Consider the following 14,365-nt stretch of genomic DNA (forward strand, 5'->3'; position numbering starts at 1 on the left):
CTGTTTCTCAAAATCCAGGGAAAAACCATCTCTGCTAAAGAGAATAACAAACCCGGGGTAAGAAGGTGGACTGCCAAGAACATGGTACCTACAAGACCAGTGCTTGTCCACTCTGACGGCCCCAAGGACATCCCTCTGACCCCAGCGGCACAGCTCCCTCCCCAGTCTGCCTCCATCTGGGTTGGCCCCCTCTGCAGGAGACCACGATGACCATGAATCACTTGCAGCTACTTCGGCTCTCCTCTGGAAGGCCGCCTGTGACTAGGGCTCCAGTGATGGGCTCACAGAACGTAGAGTCTTGATGGGATAAATCCCAAACAACATTCCCAAGCTTTCATCCCTGCTCCGGGCTCAAAATGAGATCTTCCAAATAAGGAGGATGAGATGCTCCGTGTAGGCATCACCATTAGTGCACCTCTGGGTAGGCCTCTCCTCTCTTTCCTTCCACTTTTTCACCCGCTTCCCTTTCCCACTAATTCTGTCTCCTATAAGCCTTCCCATCCCCACCCAGTCTGAACAAACATATTCCATTTTTCTCCTCGTTTTGCCTCCCCTTATATGCGCCTGCCCTCTCCGGCAGCAGACTGATGTGACTTATTTACATACTTAGTTTGCAGGTCTCTCAGCACCAGCGCCTCAGAAGGTAAGGACCATTAACTCGCTTCAGACAGAACCCTGAACTGAGCGAGGCCTGTGGATAATGATGACAATCAATGGGAGGAGGAAGAGGATGCGCTTGTGTCTCCCAGAGATTCTGAGGGCAGCAGGGGAGAGGAGCGTGCTGGCAGATCAAGGCCAATACACATCTGATTCTGGCTTGGCCTGAAATGGGAGGAACAGAGTGGAAAGGACTGAAGGAAGTGAAGGTTTCCAGCTCTGTCTGTCACCACTGACCGATTTTTCTCTCTTCCTGTAAAGTCCTTTCTCCCAGCTTTTCTGTGTCTCCCACCCTCAGTGCTCACCCCACCAGCCATCTTTACCAGAGCTGTTTCTTGGGCCAGGACTCCATGGGCCTCAACTGTGCACACAATGAACATCCTGAAGCCATCTCAGAGGGCACGGCCAATGAACTGCTTAATGGCTGAACATTTGGAGACCTCTTTTCCAGGAGCATCTTGCCCCGGGCACTGAAATGAAAGACTGCTGCTCCAGCTCTGGAGAACAGAGATGCTGTGGAGAACTCAAAAGCCCAGACTCTGAGTTCTTCTGGGGGTAGTGGTCTTCTTGACATCAGAGGTTTTAGAGGTAAATCCAAAGAGCCTGGTTACTTGGTGCCTAGGCCCATTTCCCCAGTCAAGTCCCCAGTGGAGCCAAATACGGTCTGAGAGAGGCGGGCACATCACACAGAATGTAAAGCCCAGAAGTGAAATGCTTGTCGAGGCTGTCTGCCAAGAAGGTATCCCGTAAAGTAGCACACTGGCCAGCGCCCTGTCACAGGAGACTCACTGGAGAGTCACAGCTCAAGAGCCGACTCTAAGGCTTTTCAGGAAGGGCAAGCTGAGTTAGCTACGACACTCATTCTTCCACCCCATCACGGTCTGAAGAGTTGTTGGAACTGGATCCCTTCTTTCCACAGCCCCACCCCCAGAGGAACTTGCTCAGAGTGATCCCATCAGAACATCTGATAACACATCAGTTTAATCCTGATGGTTGCACGGCAGTAGCTGGTGAACAGGGATAAAGGTGCCCAGGCCAAATGAGAAAACCCAAGTGTGGTCAACGGCTGGCTCAGCAACTGGCCACCATGGAGGGGCTAAGAATGTCCAGGTGAAGCTGGTGTTCTCCTCCCCACCCTGACCACGCGAACTTCCACCATGTTGGGCTGGGGTCCCTCACACTGGAGATGACCGCCAGGCAGTATCCTCTCAGGGCCTGGAGAGATCTTGGGGCAGGGCACTGACTCTCTCCCTCCCCTCCCCTTTCCTCCCCTTCCCTCCCCTCCCCAGAAAGACACTATCTCTTCACCAGCTCATTCTGGCCCCATGACACTCCAGGGTTCAAGGGTCCTGGGCCCAGAGAGCTCCCTCCATGTGGGAGGGGCTGGTTTTGACAGGGGAAGGGGAGGGGAGGGATGGGAAAAGGGGAAAGAAGAAAAAAGGTAATGGATTCGCCTCTGCCATGGCTGACTTGCTGCCAGGGTTTTTTGGGGGCTATTACTTCATAAAAAGATGGAGCCAAAATAAAGAACTCTCTGAGATCTGCTGCCCAGCACATGTACGGGACACAACTGACATAAAGCCACAGTCATTTCACTCTGCTCCAGACTGTGGAGTCTTAAACCAACATCCCAAGGAGTCGGGCGGCCTCTCTGGGCCCCCCAACTCCAGCCTTCTCAGCAATTAGCCTGCAGCAGCCCTTAGCAATCAGACCTCATGTTCCCTGTCCTGACAATTTCCTACTTGGGAGCTGTGAGCAGTTCCCAGCCATTCCCTATAAAAGCAGCCCAAGAGCTTGGCGAGCCAGACCCTCCACAGGCCAGGCCTGCAGGCCCCCAGCTCTGTGGCTCTGGGGACACGGATGACTCTGCGCAGAGCAGGGGAGGCAAAGACATAAAAAGAGCTCCAGCAGCCACATGGGTCTTTTTGGAGCCATTCTTTTGGTTACTGCCTCAATTGTGTGAAGGCTCCTGCCTTTCCTTTTACACAGGACACATTCTTCTGCCCCAAAGAGAGGGCCAAACTTGGGATATTCCCCTAAGGGCTGTGGCCCTCCCCAGGCCTGGAGGCCTTCTCCCTTTCTACTGGATGGTGCTCTCCTGAAGGATAAAGGAAGCCTGCTACATTCGGCAGCATCCGGACTACTACAATCTTTTGCAAAAGTGGTGCCGTACTTTCCAAACCAGAAGCTCATTTTGCATTTTAAAAAAAATTCTGCTTCTTCGTCTGGATACCGGGAGGCTGGTTGTTGTTGTTGAATTGTTTTTCCATTGAGGGTTAAAATACTGGAGGGGCTTGCCCTTTCTTTCTCTGGCTCACTTTACAGATGAGGACACTGAGGCACAGAGGGTCACCCAGCTAGTGACTGTCTGAAGCCAGATCTGAACTCATGTAGATGAGTCTTCCTGACTTTAGGCCTGGCACTCTGTGCACTGAGCCGCCTCACTGCCCTCACTGGGAGGTGTGGTTGCGTCTTAGCGGTATCTTTTGGATGCCACCACACCATGCTTGGTCTCCTCAGTTGGCTTTGTTAGCTGATGGTGGCTCAGAGATAGGCTGTGGATGGAGGGCACGCGACAGAAGCCGCAGGTCATGAGGGAAGAGTGAGGAAGGTGGCAGGGATGTTCCTATTTCTACACAATTGCAGTGCCAATGGGTTGTCACATGCTCTCCGCTGTGTTTTCTGGTAAGCTCCTAAATGTATCAAAAATGGGAGAAGTTTGCAAACAATGACCCGAAAGGGTCTCTTTTCAAATGAACTATCTTGCTTCCTGGTGAAGGGACCTCATGCCAGGCATCCTTCTAAGAAAACTGGCCTTGGCGTGCCTATGGGGCTCTAAATGATGAATAGCAATGAGTGCTTGTTGACTGGTTGATGATCACACACTCCAATGAGTTCTTTGCTGCCCCTCATGATGGTCTCCAGCCCTGCCCTGCAGCAGGGTCCGAGATTTGGTTCCAGAAGCTGAGAGAGCGGTGTTTGAAGGTGACCTCTCCTCCACTTCCTTCCTTCCTGCCCCAATCAACAGGTGAAAGGTCAAAGAGGGCCTAACAATGCTGCTGGTGTGCATGTTCCTGAGCCTGGGAGCCAGTAGAGCATCTGTGGGGGGAATGGGAGGCAGGGAAGAGAAATGTGGGTGTGTGCAGCTGGGCCATCATCCCAAATGGTTTTCTAAGTGAGTTCTCAAGTTGTAATTCAAGTCTGGGGAGTTGAAAAAGAAAAAGAAAACCCCAGCGAGTTGTCTATCTCAATGGAATTCTTCATCCCAGTAAAATCTTCTAAATAAATAAAAGAGAATAGAGACCAAAATAATGACCAGGGTTCTGCTCACCTTCGAGGGCAAGTGATTTTAGAACCAGTTCAACAAGTGACTGCTGTCCTCTTCAGAGGAGTCACAGAGATCTACCCTGATGCCAGGGAGGAGCTGGAGAGCTCCTGGAGATGTGATGGCAGCAGCTGGGTACAGACAGAGGTGGCACCTCAGGAAAGATCTCACAGAATCTGTGCAAGTGGCAGGGCCTCTGTCAGGTCCCTGGGAAACAGGAAAGGAAGCAAAGCAGCTGCTTCCTTCAGGGAACTTAGCTGAGAACAGCTGGCATCGACAGCCCGCCCTTGCCCTGATAGCAACCTTGTGAAGCAAGAGTTGCAGATCTCTCCATTTCACGGAGGAGGAAAGAGAGGATCAGAAAGATCAAGTGAAAGCAACACAGTCAAGCACAGGTTTTAGGGGTGCTTTGTGGAGGATGGGGGCGTGGAGACAGGGAGAGAAGAGAAGCAATTAGAAGGGCACTGAGGCTAGAATGAGGCTAGTAGTCATGTGAGTGGAGAGACCAGAGAGAGACGATCAATGACGGGAAGTAGAGTCAAGCAAACCAAGCGAGTGACTACATACAGGTGGGGTGAGGGAGAAGCATCCGCAATGCTATCAAGGTAGCAGACAAGGGCGAGGGAAAGATGATCACGTCTGCTTTGGACTTGCTGAGTTTGAGAGATGGACAGTGTGTCTGAGAGAAGATAGTCAGCAGGCAAATGGCTTTATGAGACTGGAGATGAAGGTAAGAGCTTAGGGGGCTAGGGAGAGGGATGACCTGGGAGCTTAATCTGCTCAATGACCTTAATGATGAGGTTGGAAGCAGCGGAAGCAGAGGCAAGAGAGAAATAATGAGCACCAGGAGACTGAGCCTGAGGAAGAGGAGCAAGTAAGAAGAAGTAAGGAAAAGAGGAGTTCCCGGCAGACAGTCTTCATTTTTGTCTGAAAAATAGGAACTTAAAGTGTGACTCCTATCTAAAGAATCCTTTCTCCAGAGATGTTTTCTCTTGGTTAGGTTACATTCCAATGATGTTGGTCCCAATACCCTAGAAAGGCCATCTAGTAACAGAACCCTAGAGTGGGAGCTGCACGACCTGAGTGTGAGGAAGGGTGGTGCTTACCGCTTCCTCTGTGACCCTGGGTCAGTCACTCTGACTCTGGGAGCCCTGGTTCCCTCATCAGGAATGTCATCAGGATGACACCTGCACCTTACAAGAGCACATAAATAGGAAACGCTTTGCAAATGCTGAACTGTGAAAAAATTGTGAGCTTTTCTGGACATGATCCTCCATCCTCATCACTCACTGTCCATACACATTCCAAGGAACAGAAAAGATCATGCCTTGAAGGAGTCCTAGTCAATCCTGCTCCTCATGTAATAACCAGCCCCAATCCTGTAGGTTTATACACGTTGAGGATTTATATATATTTTTTTTAACTTGCATATTTATACTGGCAGGCAAATACCTTCAGAAGGAATAACTCATTAACAAATTTGGGAATTATCCTCTAATTGTTCATTTGTTTTCTTAATTCTGCCTTAATCCCAGGCCATTAGTGACCATTAATAAAGGAAAGTAGATTTGCATTTTACAAGTGTGTTCTGCCTTTCACCCGAGAGAGTCAAGCTCAAGCAGTATTTATTGGATGCACCTGTGGACATGCACAAAATACCCCTTGAACCCAGTATTTAACCTTTAGAACTGATGGATAAACAGAATTCATAAGTTTTGCTGATTGTTCTTTCTGGCTGGATGCCCCCCTACAAGCACAGCAGTTGTGGAAAGGATTAAGTGTGAAAAGTGGTCCCCTCTGCACCATGCGGGGTTTGCCTGGAGTCAGTGGCACTGCTCAGGGCCCGCCACCCTGACCTGGGCCCTGCCTGGCTCTGAAGGCTCACCAGACAGACCCGTCAGTAATTTTCCAACAGCCACAACTAAGTCACCTCATTTTAAATTGGGTCGTGCTGCTTGTGGTCAGTTTACTTCCATTCACAGACCTCCTCCAGAAGCATCTATTCAGGCTGTAGCCTGAATGCCCCTTTTTGGCTAGGCTAGGAACACTTTCTAAGCAATCCTAACCCTGATGGAACCCTGACCAAACTTTTGGATGAGCCGTATGGAAAACCCATGATGGGTTCAGATCCCTCCGTCAGTCACCAAGCCTAGCCACTGACCAACAGTATCTGAGTATCTGATTTCTGCTGGGCATTGTGTGAGGCATGGGAGGCAAAAACATAGCTACGAGAGAGTTCTTGCCCTCAAGGAGCTTATAGTCTACTGGTGGGTACAACACACGCCTGGGAGTGCAGGCCAGGGAAGGGACCAAGGGAGGTGGGCAGAGCCCCTCCTGTCCAGCAGCAAGAGGATTCTAGATTTGCTTCCGCCTCACTGAGCAGACATAGAGAGGGGGAGCAGAGCAGGACGGGGAACATGCTGTGGCAGGGCAGATGGGAAGACCCAACACAGTTGTCATGGAAAATGGCTGGAAAGAGGGTGAGGGGAATGGAATGGCCATTTATCAAGCACCTACTATGCGCCAGGCCCTGGGCGAAGCACTTTACAAACATGATCTCATTTGATCGGTTTTGTTAATATCCCCATTTTACAGCTAAGGAAACTGAGGCAAACAATGGTTAGGTGACTTGCCCAGGGTCACATAGCTAAGAAGTATCTGAGGCTGAATTTCTTACTTGGTATTTCTAGTTTATAATCCAATTCTCTATCCACTGAGTCACCTACCTAGGATAAATGCAGAGGGTAGAAGTGAAAAGTGACTCACCTTCCGACCTGGAAGGGCTGAGTGTCAAAGCTGGATTCAGACTTTCTGGTCATTGGTGGGTGGTGGGTGCAGTGTGAGATCAGATGGCATTGGTTAGGTCATGAGTAGGGGAATGTTTGTTGACCACGCTGGCTGCCCACTCGGGCTCACTGGGATGGCAGACTATTTTTGCGCTGGAAAGGCTAGAATTACATCTAAAAGCAAGTCATGCTCATAATTCCTTCTACAAATTAACTACTGCTGCTCCAGCTCTGAGAAGGCAGAGTTGGTTCCAGTTCTTTCTATGTGGAAGTTTATCACATGACCAGAGCTTTCCTGAAACTCATGAGAAAAACCAATAAGCAAAAGGAGAAATCTCATCAGAACAGTGTCTTCTTCCTCCCCACTTACCACCAGAGTATAAAGACAATTATTAGTTGCTTTAAATCCACACTTTGAGAAGAGCAGAAATCTTGACTTCTTAGGGTACAAGTTTCAAGCCACCCCCATGTGCGTGTCATATTTAGACATCATTCATTCATTAATGAACCAAAAATATGTAAAAAGCACCTACTGTGTTTATTGCTTAGGGCGAGACCTTGCCCTCAGGGCTGGAAGTCCAACCAACCCCCTCATTCTGCAGACCAGCAAAGTGAAGATCAGACTGGAGAAGCGTCTTGCTCGTGTTCACAAAGGGAATGAGTGCGGGTCTTGGTCCTCCCCATTCACCACGCAATGCGTTAATTCAGAGACTGCCGCATCCTAGGAGTTCACTTACTCGGTTGAGAAGCACTTGTTAAGTGCCCACTAATGTGCCGGGCAATGGGCTAATCACTGGAGAAAAAAGGAGAGGCAAAAGCAGAACCCTCCCTAAGGAGCTCGTTCTCCAAGCAGGGGAGACGCCGTGCGGACAATCACACATAAACAAGCTCTTCCCAGGATGAGCAGGAGATGATTTTGGAGGGAAGGACATGACATTAAGGACGAGAGTGAATGTAGGGCTTTAGCGGAGTTCTGAAGGGAGCCAAGGTGGCAGGAGGTAGAGGTGAGGAGGAAAAACATTCCAAGCATGGTGGCCGGAGAGTGAAAAGGTGCAGAATCAGGCCATGGGGAGCCCTGTGCTGGTGACGCCACAGAGGATAGTGTCACTGGATTTCGGAGTGTGTGGAATGATAGCAAGCACTTCTATGGCAGCTCCTTAACTGCCTGCCAGGCTCTGTGCTAAGTGCTTTACAAATATCATCTCCCTTGATGCTGGCAACAACCCGGGGAGGTAAATGCTGTTATCATCTCCATTTCATAGTGGGGGAAACCGAGGCAAAGAGGTGAAATGACTTCCCTGAGGTCACCCGGCTAGTGAGTGTCTGAGGCTGGATTTGAACTCAGGTTTTCCTGACTCCAGGCCCAGTGCTCTATCCACTGAACTAGTGGGACCAGGTTGTAAAGGGATTTAAACACCAGACAGAGGATTTTTAATTTGATCCAAAAGGCAATAGGAAGCCACTTAAAAATAGATTTTGTAGGAGAATTATACTTTAGGAAGACCACTTTGGTAACCAAATGGAGGATGGAATGGAGGCAGGGAGACCAACCAAAAGGTCACTACAATATTCTAGTCATGAGGTGTAAAGGGCTGATCCCAGAGTGGAGGGAGATAGTTTGCAAAGGTAGGACTTGGCAGCAGATTAGACACAAAGGGTGAGAGGGAAGAGTCAAGGACTGTGAGCTTGGGGGTCTGGGAGGACAGAGTGCTCTCAATAGTTATAGGGAAGTCAGGCAAAGAGGAAGGTTTGGCTGAAAGATGGCCCTTCCAGTTTTGGACATGCCAAGCAGATGTCAACAGGACATCTGGTGTGGGTGGGGATAAGAGACTGGAGATCAGCAAAGAGGTCAGAGTTGGGGAAGCAGATCTGAGAAATGATGAAGGAATCTAGGGGACTGGAGATGAGGAGATTGTCAAGTGAAATAATCTAGAGCCAAAAGAGAAGCAGATCCTGGGCAGGGTCCTGTGAGACTCTGGCTATTACTGGGCATGCCCTGAAGGGAGGTCCAGCCGATAAGCCATCCCATTTTCTAGTTCTGCTCTAGGGCGGTGCTGAAGATGAAGATGACGAGGCATGTCCCCTCCTCCCCAGGGTGGTGGGAGGTGTAGGGATTCCCACTTGCTTGCCTCCAAGTCCAATCATCTAGACACTATGCCATGCTACCATATTGGCCTGGGGCCGTCAGAGACATTGATGAAATAGGACATTTCTTCATCTATAAAATTGAACAGAAATAAAAGCACAACAGTGCTGGACTGTTTTCAACTGTCCAGAGCTGACTGGGAGCACAGATGTTGCACCAAGGGGTGTTAGTTGCAGTATCAAACAAGTCTGGCCACAAGGCTTGGAAGAGAATGCTGGGAATCTCTGGAATCACAGTGCCTGGGTCACCCACATATAAAGAAATAATGCAAAGAAGTAGACTCTTGCCTTACTACTTCACAGAGGAGAGCAGTTACAGATGCTGCTAGCCCTTCCTTTCACCCGCCCCTCTCCACACGGCAGCACTGAAGATCTGGAAATGCTTTACGGTTGGCCGTCCCTCTCCAATTGTCACCCCGCCCATGGGAGAAGACAGGAGATCCGGGGCCCAACAGTCAAGCTGGGGAAAGCAGGCCCAGGCCCAGGTCCTTCGTTCAAGGTCACAAAGTATATCAGCGCCAGGGCCAGGCACAGGCTCCTGGTCTCCTGCCTCCCAATTCCATGCCATCTCCTGAGAAACTCGGCAGGTCCCCAAAGCAGGACCTTTATGGCGTCTGAGGCCAAAAAAGCCCCAATGCCTCACCGCTCATGGAGCCTGGGCCCATGTGTGAGCCAGCTGGAGCCTCCCCTCCCAGCTCTGTTAATGGACATCCCCAAGCCATGAATATTTCTAAAGCACGTGTTCAGAATGCTGACCACCTGCCTCTTTTTGTTGACCCATCAGAAACGGATTCTGAGAATCATGCAAATCCCCAAACCATTCCCAAAATAATTACAGGTGGCCAAAGCCCACATTCTCCTTCCTCCTTTGGATATTGCTCACCAAGCCTCAAGGTATGGAAAGGGCACCCTAGGAGTCAGCTAAAGAGGCCACTGGCAGTCCACAGCATCCCCGCCCAGGACCATCTTTACAGAGATCATTGTTGCTTTCTGAGTAAGAAGTGCTAGCTCACACCTCAGGCTGTCACCGCCCAGCTGCTCCCCACCTCCACCTTCTCAGTGAGAGAATCCGAAAAGGCCCGGATATGGGGAGGGCCCGGCAGAGTGAGTGAGCAGCTGGTCTGAAAGGAGGGATGAGGTTGCTTGGTGGAGGAGAAAGATTCAAAAAGGAAACTGTCACCAGTGACTATAAACACTAGTTTGGATATATACTCTATCTGGCAAGTCCAGCTTTTTACTGGAAGTGGTTTTTCCACTGAGGGTAAAATGAAATTAAATGATTATTAAATAAAAGTAAGATTTTTCCATATGAGCAAATTGGCAGCTAAGCAAGACAGGAGTGTTCCCAGCTGTAAATCTCCCCTCATCCAGTGACCTTTGCTAGCTTTGGGGGTGGGGGCGATGAGGGGGGAGACGACTGGGTTCTGGATGGAGGCACAGCTGAGAGAGAGAGCACGGATTTAACGCTCTGTGGGTCTTTTTGCTGCATACGGATTTCCTGGCCTGGATGCGGTCAGTATCTCTGCTCAACAGGAGCAGCATCGGGGTCTGTTACTGACCCCGAATTCTAGCTCCTTTCCAAAGGAGGCAAAGAGGGTTCAAGATTGCTTCTCCCAAGCTACCGATTCGAGCTTCTTGTTTGTAAGGCAGGTGCGTCTTTGCGATGGAAATGCACGGTGTTTACTTCAGGCTGTGGGTGTACAAATTGGGGAATAACTGGTCTAGAGGGAATGTCACAGCTGAAGCTAAAAACAGCCCTCTCTATCTCGGGATGATTTTGCAGTAGAAAAGCTGCTGCCCAAGAGCCTCATTCAGGAGATCTGATGCAATGTCCTTTTCTACTGGTTCTATAATCCGGGCCATTCAACTTCGAAAGAAAGTTAAGTATGGAGGAAGTAAACAACCATTGGGCACAAGGAAGAGAAAACAGCCCCAGCTCCCTGAAGAGGAAACTGTTCTGAAGGGACAGCAATTCTTGAAAGGGCCCAGGGAAAAACGCGTCCTCATCTCTCCAAGGAAGACGCAGCGTGTTCTGTGTCTCACACAGCTGTGGGGGTGGGCTGGCATTCATAAACAATGAGAGACGAAGAAGAGGCAGAAAAAGGAAGAAAAAGAAGACAAGAGATAAGGGTCAACATGGTGTTGAAAGAGGTCATCCCAGATTTGGGGCTATCCCCTGTGCTGACAACAATCACTCTCCTTCCCAGTCGTTCTCCAACAAATTCTAAATATGCTTTTCTCTCCCCCGACAACGTCCTTTTCCCTCCTCTCTGTCCATCCACTTCCCACCCATTTTTTTTTTTTTTGCAGGGCAATGAGGGTTAAGTGACTTGCCCAGGGTCACACAGCTATAATGTGTCAAGTGTCTGAGGCTGGATTTGAATTCAGGTCCTCCTGAATCCAAGGCCAGTGCTTTAACCACTGCACCACCACCTAGCCGCTCCACTTCTCAATCTTTCTTAAAGGCCCCTGGCTCTTAGTCCCCAATTCCTTCACATGGTAACTCCGGACTTTGAAGTGCCAATGTAAGATCCTCATGAGTAGGGATTGTGTTGCAGACCGTTGTAGGAAATCTAGATTAATGCTTGCTGGAATGGCCGAAATAAATGGCCAGAGGATCCCAGACCCAGACCTGGAAGGGACCTCAGAGGCCATCCAGTCCAGCTTCCTCCTTTTTACAGGTGAGGAAACTGAGGCCCAGAGAGGTAAACTGGTATGCCATACTTTAGAGTCAAACACTGGCTTGCCTAATGTTCAGTCCTAGGAGAGTGTGAATTATTCATTTTTTAAAGTAATAAATCTTTTCAGGGGCATCCAGGTGGTGCAGTGGATAGAGCCCCGGCCCTTGAGTCAGGAGGACCTGAGTTCAAATCCGGCCGCAGACACTTGACAGTTACTAGCTGTGTGACCCTGGGCAAGTCACCTAACCCTCACTGCCCTGCAAAAAAAAAACCAACACAAAAAAACCAAACCATTTTCATTTATAGTTTGGGGTTCTAATTTTTATCCCTCCTTCCCTCCCTCCCCTCCCCACTCCCTGAGGCAGTGAGCAATCAGATATGGGTTATACATGTATGATTATGTAAAACGTTACCATATTAGTCATTTTGTACAAGAAAACTTGAATAAAAGAAAAAATGAAAGAAAAAGAAAACTAGCCTGCTTCAGTCTGTGTTTCATCAATATCAGTTCTTTCTTTGGAGGTGGAGAGTCTTTGGATCATTGTATTGTTGAGAATAGTTAAGCTTTCACAGTTCTTCATCAAACAATATTGCTATCTCTGTGCACCATGGTCTCCTGGTTCTGCTCTCTTCACAATACATCAGTTCATACAAGTCTTTCCAGGCCTTTCTGAAATCATCCTGCCTGTCATTCCTTATAGCACAATAATATTCCATCATCATCATATACCACAGCTTGTTTAGCCATCCCCCAATTGATTTCCAGTTCTTAGTCACCACAGAAAGAGCTACTATAAATATTTTTGTACAAATAGGTCTTTTTCTCTTTTTGGGGATGTCTTTGGGTTATAAACCTAGCAGCGGTACTGCTGGCTCAAAGGGTATACACAGTTCTATAGTCCTTTGGGCATAGTTCCAAATTGCTCTGCAGAATGGTTGGCTAAATTATTCATTTTTTAAGGGTGAATGGACTATGTTATGAGTAAGTCTCTATGCTAGTCCTCCTCAAGATTCACATTAGCCCGAGCATAAGCTGAAGAGCCACAGTGATACGTATCCTCCTGTACACTCTATGATAACAGGCCTAAATTGTGTGTAAAGATAAAGATGCAGATACCAAAGATGGAACATTTAATTAACATCCAGGAAGATCCCCTGGCAAAAACATCTTAACCTTAAAACTCTGAAATCCCACCCACAGACAGAGACTTGCTTGGCTTCCTCCAGAAGAAAGCAGCAGCTGAAAAGAGAAGGGAGAGAAGCGAGTGGGAGAGGACGGATCCTCCATCTACAACTTGCTTCTTTCCCAGAGGATGAGCAATTTGTGAATGAGGTTTAGATGCCTCTCTAGTGGCATCTGACAGGTACCCATGGTGCCCTGTGGACCCATTATTGGAGTCCCAGCATTTCAGGTGAGGATGCCTAACTGAAGCTTAGGCAGATCTCTTTCTGAACTTTCTCAGGGTTATTCTCTGTTTCATGTTCTGGAGTTTGGAAGATGAAGCACTTTGAAGGCACCTTAGTGCAAAATCAGGATGTTTTTCAAAACTCTAGAATGACTTGGGACAGTTCCAACATTTCTAGCTCAGGGAGTGGTGGGAGCTCTCCCTCACCCCTTCCAACAGCTCTGTTTGTCTGGGACCTGCTGACCTTGAAGGGGTAGCCTGGATGGTCATTCCCCAACCTCTCCCTCCTGCCTCTACTCACTCAGTATTCTCCCAGTGACAATAGGTTAGGAAAGATGAGCTCTCTGAGTCATTTCCAATAGATTGCAAAGGAAAAGGTCAGAATTCAAGAGTGCCATAACTCAGTGGTCAAACTTACCTAGAATTTTGTTCCTTCCCCCCCCCCAAAAAAAATCCCAACAAGAAGGAAAAACACAAAGCACAGGAATAAAGACAAGCAAGAATGGGGATTTTGGCAAGCCTCAAGGCTTGCTGAGAAGGTCGGTCCGGAAGGCCAGACCTGGGTCAGAGCTAGCTGAGCGAACCTCGCCAACTTACTTCCAGGGTCAACATTTTATGCATACGCACACTGCTTTCCACAGGGACCACAAACAAATTCAGAGTGACCACACTTCCTCCCAGGAGCACAGAAAAGTAGAGGAGCACTTCTGGTGATGTGTCACTCCTGAGAATATCCATGTTCCTCTTCTTAGCAAACCTGAATTGCCTTAGAGATTTACGTGATGAAACAAAGGAGCAGAAACTCAAGACTCCAGTCCAGAAAACAGCCCTACCTGCCAATCTTACAACCATCATGAGGTTAACAGCCTGAAAGCTTCAGCAGGACCCTTGAACCCAAAGGTGGGAAGCCCTGTACTGTGGGAAGAGATACTCAGTCCCATTTGTGACCGTCCTGAGAACAGACCCTATGTGTAAGAGGACCCAAGCCCCTCCTCAGGCCCCCCGACAAATATGAAGTTGACACACGTCTCTGGGACGCGGCTTGAATTCTCAACCCATGGTGGGTCTATAGAGCCGCGATTTTCTGTTTCCCGCCCAATAGCGCCTTCCAGAAGTGTCATCAGATGACAGATGACACCGCCCATCCGTGAGGATTCAGGCCATCCATTATGGGTTAAAAGCTGTTCTGGCATGAATCAGTCCCGGTGGTAAGGGGATCATCGATACAAGGGGTCCTACAGCTTTAAGAAATACTCTGGGCATCTCAAAGTTTTCAGAATGCAAACTATGTCAGCCTTGCAAACAAGAGGCACTGCATCATCATGGCAGGAGAAACAAAGCCGGCCCCCTTTTTTGAACAGACAA

General features: G+C 48.8%; 1 protein-coding gene across 7 annotated transcripts in view; it reads right to left on the reverse strand.

Annotated features, from left to right (window-relative positions):
• The window catches only part of EXOC6B (exocyst complex component 6B), a 606,916-nt gene that overhangs the window by 135,129 nt on the left and 457,422 nt on the right, over window positions 1-14,365 (reverse strand). The gene's annotated exons all lie outside the window — the stretch shown is intronic.

The sequence above is a fragment of the Dromiciops gliroides genome, chromosome 2 (genome assembly GCF_019393635.1).
Source record: "Dromiciops gliroides isolate mDroGli1 chromosome 2, mDroGli1.pri, whole genome shotgun sequence".
NCBI classification, from domain to species: Eukaryota; Metazoa; Chordata; class Mammalia; order Microbiotheria; family Microbiotheriidae; genus Dromiciops; species Dromiciops gliroides.